This window comes from Abramis brama (genome assembly GCF_963993115.1).
Source record: "Abramis brama genome assembly, chromosome: 10".
Taxonomy (NCBI): Eukaryota; Metazoa; Chordata; class Actinopteri; order Cypriniformes; family Leuciscidae; genus Abramis; species Abramis brama.
Window position 1 is genome coordinate 38,859,743 of NC_139972.1, and position 6,000 is coordinate 38,865,742.

The following is a 6,000-nucleotide window of genomic DNA, read 5'->3' on the forward strand; positions in this document are numbered from 1 at the left end:
TAGCCTATAATAGCCTAGCCTACATTTTTAAAATTGTATCATATATTGCTGCCATGATAACCATTTCAAATTTCTACGTGCTTTCTTCTCTTTCCAATTTTTGGTGGAGCTGCGATGAAATATTGTTCTTGTAAATACTTTCCAGCATTTCAGTAATAAAAGTTTACATCTTACGTATGGTGCTCGGCAGTGATCAAAAAGGATTTAAACAGTGAATTTTGAATCTCTTCTTGTAAACTCAGAGATGTGGATTCAGACGGCAATTAAATTACCACATGACCTGTTTGTCAAAAAAACAGTAGGTAGGCTACTAATTTGGACAGGGATTTTTACGCGGGTTGGGTGAGAAAAAACACTGATATTATGGATTTGGACGGCACTAAAATCACCGACTTACCCCTGTAAATGTTTACAATACCGGACGAGCCCATGAGAAAAAAATTAGCGTCCGAATAGGGCTTAACTGACAGTAGCCTATGCTTTCACTGGCCTTTAAAAGGCCTTTTTTATTAAATTAATAATATAATATATATAATAATATAATTAAAATTCTAACAACAATCAGTGTAATAAAAACACTTGAATTAGCCTAAATGAACACTGTCTGTGTGTATTAAAACTTCAGAATTATATTCATATAGACCTGCAACAGTGATAAGGTAGGGCTAAGAGTGGTCCAGACCAACCTTCTGAAAGTATGACTTACAGAAGGTATACTTAACTAAGAACGTTTCGGGAAACACGTATTAACGATAAGGTATAGCTTAAGGTGTAACTTAAGAACGACGTAGCCTTAAGAAGGTTTCACTTTAGACACAGTTGCTCCGTTGCGCTTAAAGGCGATTAAAGAAAATAGTCCAACACCGTGGTACAACGAGCACACTCGGGCCCTTAAGAGAGCAGCCAGAAAAATTGAGCGCAACTGGAAGAAAACAAAGCTAGAGGTATTTCGCATTTCATGGAAGGAGAGCTCGATTACTTACAGAGAAGCTTTAAAAGCTGCTAGATCTGCTTATTTTTCAACCCTATTATAAGAAAATAAACATAATCCTAGGTATTTATTCGAAACGGTGGCTAAACTAACGAAAAATAAAGCTTCAAGCACCGAAGTTTCCAAGCAACACAGCAGTAATGATTTTATGAACTTCTTCACTTATAAGATTGATAATATCAGGGACAAAATTATAACTGTGCAACCGTCTACTACAGTATCGCATCAGGGAGTGCATTGTAGTCTCCCTGAGGAAAAATTTGATTCATTCGTTGCTATAGGAGAGGAAGAATTTACTAAACTCATTAAATCATCTAAATCAACAACATGTATGTTAGACCCTATACCGACTAAGCTACTGAAAGAGATGCTTCCAGAGGTCATAGATCCTCTTCTTAATATCATTAATTCGTCTTTGTCTCTAGGATACGTACCAAAAAACTTTAAGCTAGCTATGATTAAACCGCTTGTTAAAAAAACGCAACTTGATCCTACAGAATTAGTCAATTACAGGCCGATCTCGAATCTACCTTTTCTGTCAAATATACTAGAAAAGGCGGTATCCTCACAACTGTGTTCCTTTCTTGAAAGAAATGATATCTGTGAGGATTTCCAGTCCGGATTTAGACCGTACCATAGTACAGAAACTGCTCTTGTTAGAGTCACAAATTATTTGCTCTTATCATCCGATCGTGGTTGTTACTCGATCTTAGTGCTGCATTTGACACCATTGACCACAACGTTCTTTTAAATAGACTCGAACATTATGTTGGCATTAGGGGAAATGCACTAGCATGGTTTAAATCATACTTATCTGACCGTTATCAGTTTGTAGCAGTAAATGATGAGATGTCTCATCGATCACAAGTTCAGTATGGCGTACCACAAGGCTCAGTACTAGGACCGCTGCTGTTCACTCTGTACATGCTACCATTAGGAGATACTGTATCATTAGGAAACATGGAATTAGCTTTCACTGTTATGCTGACGATACTCAGCTGTATATTTCTTCAAAACCTAACGAAACTTATCAATTCACAAAATTAACGGAATGCATAGCGGATATAAAAAATTGGATGACTCGTAATTTCCTACTTCTAAATTCTGAAAAAACAGAGTTTCTAATTATTGGACAAAAAACTTCCTCACGTAATAACCTAGAATACTGTCTAACACTTGATGGCTGCTCTGTTAAGTCTTCGTCGTCAGTTAGGAACCTGGGTGTGCTCTTTGATACCAATCTTTCATTTGAAAGTCACGTGTCTAGTATCTGTAAAACTGCATTTTTCCATCTTAAAAATATATCTAAATTACAACATATGCTCTCATTGACAAATGCGGAACAATTAGTTCATGCGTTCATGACCTCAAGGCTAGATTATTGTAATGCTCTACTGGGTGGTTGCCCTACACGCTTAATAAACAAACTACAGCTGGTCCAAAACGCAGCAGCTCGAGTCCTTACCAGAACCAGGAAGTATGACCATATTAGCCCAGTTCTGTCAAAACTGCATTGGCTCCCTATTAAACATCGCATCAATTTTAAAATATTGCTGATTACTTACAAAGCACTAAATGGTTTAGCTCCGCAGTACTTGAGCGAGCTCTTAACGCATTATAGTCCTTCACGTCTATTGCGATCTCAAAATTCCAGCCAGTTGATAATACCTAGAATATCAAAATCGACTGCTGGCGGTAGATCTTTTTCCTATTTAGCACCAAAACTCTGGAACAGTCTTCCTACCATTGTCCGGGAAGCAGACACACTCTGTCAGTTCAAAGCCAGATTAAAGACACATCTCTTTGACCTAGCATTCACATAATACATTATATACTTCTATAATTCAATGTTAGGCTGCATAGATTAGGTCAGCCGGAACCGGGAACACTTCCCATAAATCCTGATGTACTCGTTACATCATGAGAAGAATGGTATCTACGCTAATTTTAGTGTCTGTGTTTATCCTGAGGTTTTCCCGCAGCCTGCCGGATCCGGGCCGTATCCAGATCTGACGAAGGACCTTCGCCTGGACCCGATGACAACGCAGTGCTGAAGTGCCAACTAGTCTCTCCCTATGGAGGATCCCTTTACCACTCTACAGATAAAGCGTTATCGGGGAAATCCGTTTCGCGTTCCTACCCCAAAGCGACAAAATAAAATAAAATTCTTTATCAAAATTTATAAGGAAAGACAAGTACTTTGTTTAGGCTTGGCTTGTAGGGATTTCCAAACCTGCGCACATATATTCAAACGCACATAACTATAGAACCCATTCTAAATGCGCATGTGAACGCCATCAGCGTTTATCACAGGTTCGCGTTTAAAGTCTGTGTAGAGAGAATGGTGTCGTCTTAGCGGCCCCTAATTTAATAACAAATGATCGTTGCGACGGAAGCAAATCAATCAAAACTAACTTTAGATGGAAAATAACTTGATTAAAGAACCGCTATAAAGCCAAAACAATCTCTGTTACCTTAAATTATACGCTTATCTCTGTAAAGCTGCTTTGAAACAATCTACATTGTTAAAAGCGCTAGATAAATGAAGATGACTTGACTTGACTTGGGCGAGTCCCGTAGGACTTGTCATGTCTATGTGTGGATGTGGGCGCGGAATAGCGGGCACATTTACCACACCGAGAGCATTGTCCGCCTGTTTTTAGCATCGTCAACAGCGGAGAATGCTAGCGAAACAGAAGAGCGCGTTCTAGCTGAGAAGGGGGCGTTGTATCTCTTACCTGCATACAAAGCACTTGTCAACAGTGCTAAACCAACTAGCAGGATTATTAAAACTTGGCCTGCAGTTGCCATGAACCAACTCCAGGACTGTTTTGAAAATACAGAGTGGAACATATTTTCCCATCAGTCCGATTTAGAGACATTTACTTCATCTGTACTATCATATATTAGTTATTGCGTAGATAACGTCACGGTAAATAAAAAGATTAGAGTATACCCAAACGAGAAACCATGGATGGACAATGTAGTAAAACAGTTGCTCAGAGCAAGGGATATAGCTTTCAAATCAGGAGATATCTCTGCTTACAGAGTTGCCAGAGCTAATCTCAAGAGAGGCATCAGGTCTGCAAAATTAAAATACAAACAGAGGATTGAAGAGGATTTTAGTAATAATTCTAATCCACGGAGAATGTGGCAAGGCATTCGATCAATTACAAACTATAAAAAGAAAAATGACACACAACAGATGTCATTCAACAATAATGCTAACCTAGCAGAAGAACTAAATAGTTTCTTTGCTCGGTTTGATAACCAAAATAATGAACTGCCTGTTTACCTGCCAGAAGACTCACAGCACCTGGTTCTAAATACTGTTGAAGTACGGCAGGCACTAAAAAACATCAACACAAGGAAAGCAGCCGGCCCAGATGGTGTGCATGGACGTGTGCTACAAGCCTGCGCTGACCAATTGGCAGAGGTGTTTACAAACATTTTCAACCTCTCCCTCTCCTTGTGTGTGGTCCCCACGTGTTTGAAATCTACAACTATTGTGCCTGTTCCAAAAAGAACTATGATAACATGCCCCAATGATTATCGACCGATTGCTCTCACTCCTGTTATTGCAAAATGTTTTGAACGATTAGTAATCACACACATTAAAGACTCAGTACCAGCTGACCTAGACCAATATCAGTTTGCCTATCGGGCAAATAGATCGACAGAGGATGCTATCTGCGTAGCTTTGCATACTGCCCTGACACATCTGGAAAAGCCCAACACATACATCAGGATGCTTTTCGTCGACTATAGCTCGGCTTTTAACACTGTTGTACCGAGCCAGCTGACCAACAAACTACATGCATTAGGACTAACTCCCTCTATATGTCGCTGGTTATTGAACTTCCTTACCATTCGCCCCCAGTCAGTGCGGTTGGATAAGTATACATCATCTACTCTAACCGTGAGTACTGGTGTGCCACAAGGATGTGTGTTAAGCCCCCTCCTCTATGTACTTTTCACCCACGATTGTAAAACTACCCATGAGTCGAACGTTCTGGTCAAATTCGCAGATGATACAACTGTTATTGGACTTATATCAAATAACAACGAAGATGCCTACAGGGACGAGATTCGGAATCTGGAAGCATGGTGTGACATTAACAACTTAGTCCTGAACATCAAAAAGACTAAAGAAATTATTGTGGATTTTAGGGCCGCCAAAAAAATCATCCACAACCCAATAACCATCAAAGATGATGTTGTGGAGAGAGTCCCTAGCCACAAGTTTCTAGGAGTTACCATCACTGAGAATTTCACATGGGGTGAGAACACTGCAGGCATAATAAGGAAAGCCCAACAACGCCTCTTTTTTCTGAGGAGGCTAAGGAGAGCTAACCTTCCGCAGAAGCTGTTGGTCAATTTCTATAGATGTACTATAGAGAGCATACTAACAAATTGTATGACAGCCTGGTATAGCAGCTGTACTAAAGCTGACAAAAAAACCCTGCAGCAGGTTGTTAAAACAGCACAGAAGATTGTAGGCATTGATCTGCCATCACTGGATCACCTTCACAACACTCGCTGTTTGAGAAGGGCTAACACTATTATTAAGGACATCACACACCCTTGTCATAGCCTGTTCCAGCTTCTTCCATCGGGCAGGCGTTTTCGGTCAACCCGCCTCCGTACAAACAGATTAAAAAACAGTTTTTTTCCGACAGCAATAATATTGCTGAACTGTGATACTTCCATGTTGGACAATATTTAGCAACTGTTGATAATATGACATTTCTGAGTGCAATAACAATTCTTGCTGCTATATAGGTATGCAATAATATTAGTATTAGTACCATTGTATTTATTATGGACATGCCAATTAACAAATATCATGAATACATTTGAAATGTTTATTATGAGACAGTTTCTTAGCTTTTATATTGTATTTATTATTGTTAAGCTTACTAATATATTTATAAACTATTCTATTTTATCATGCATTTATTTATCAATTGCATTGTTAACTATTTGTGTTGTTTTTTTTTGTTTTTTTT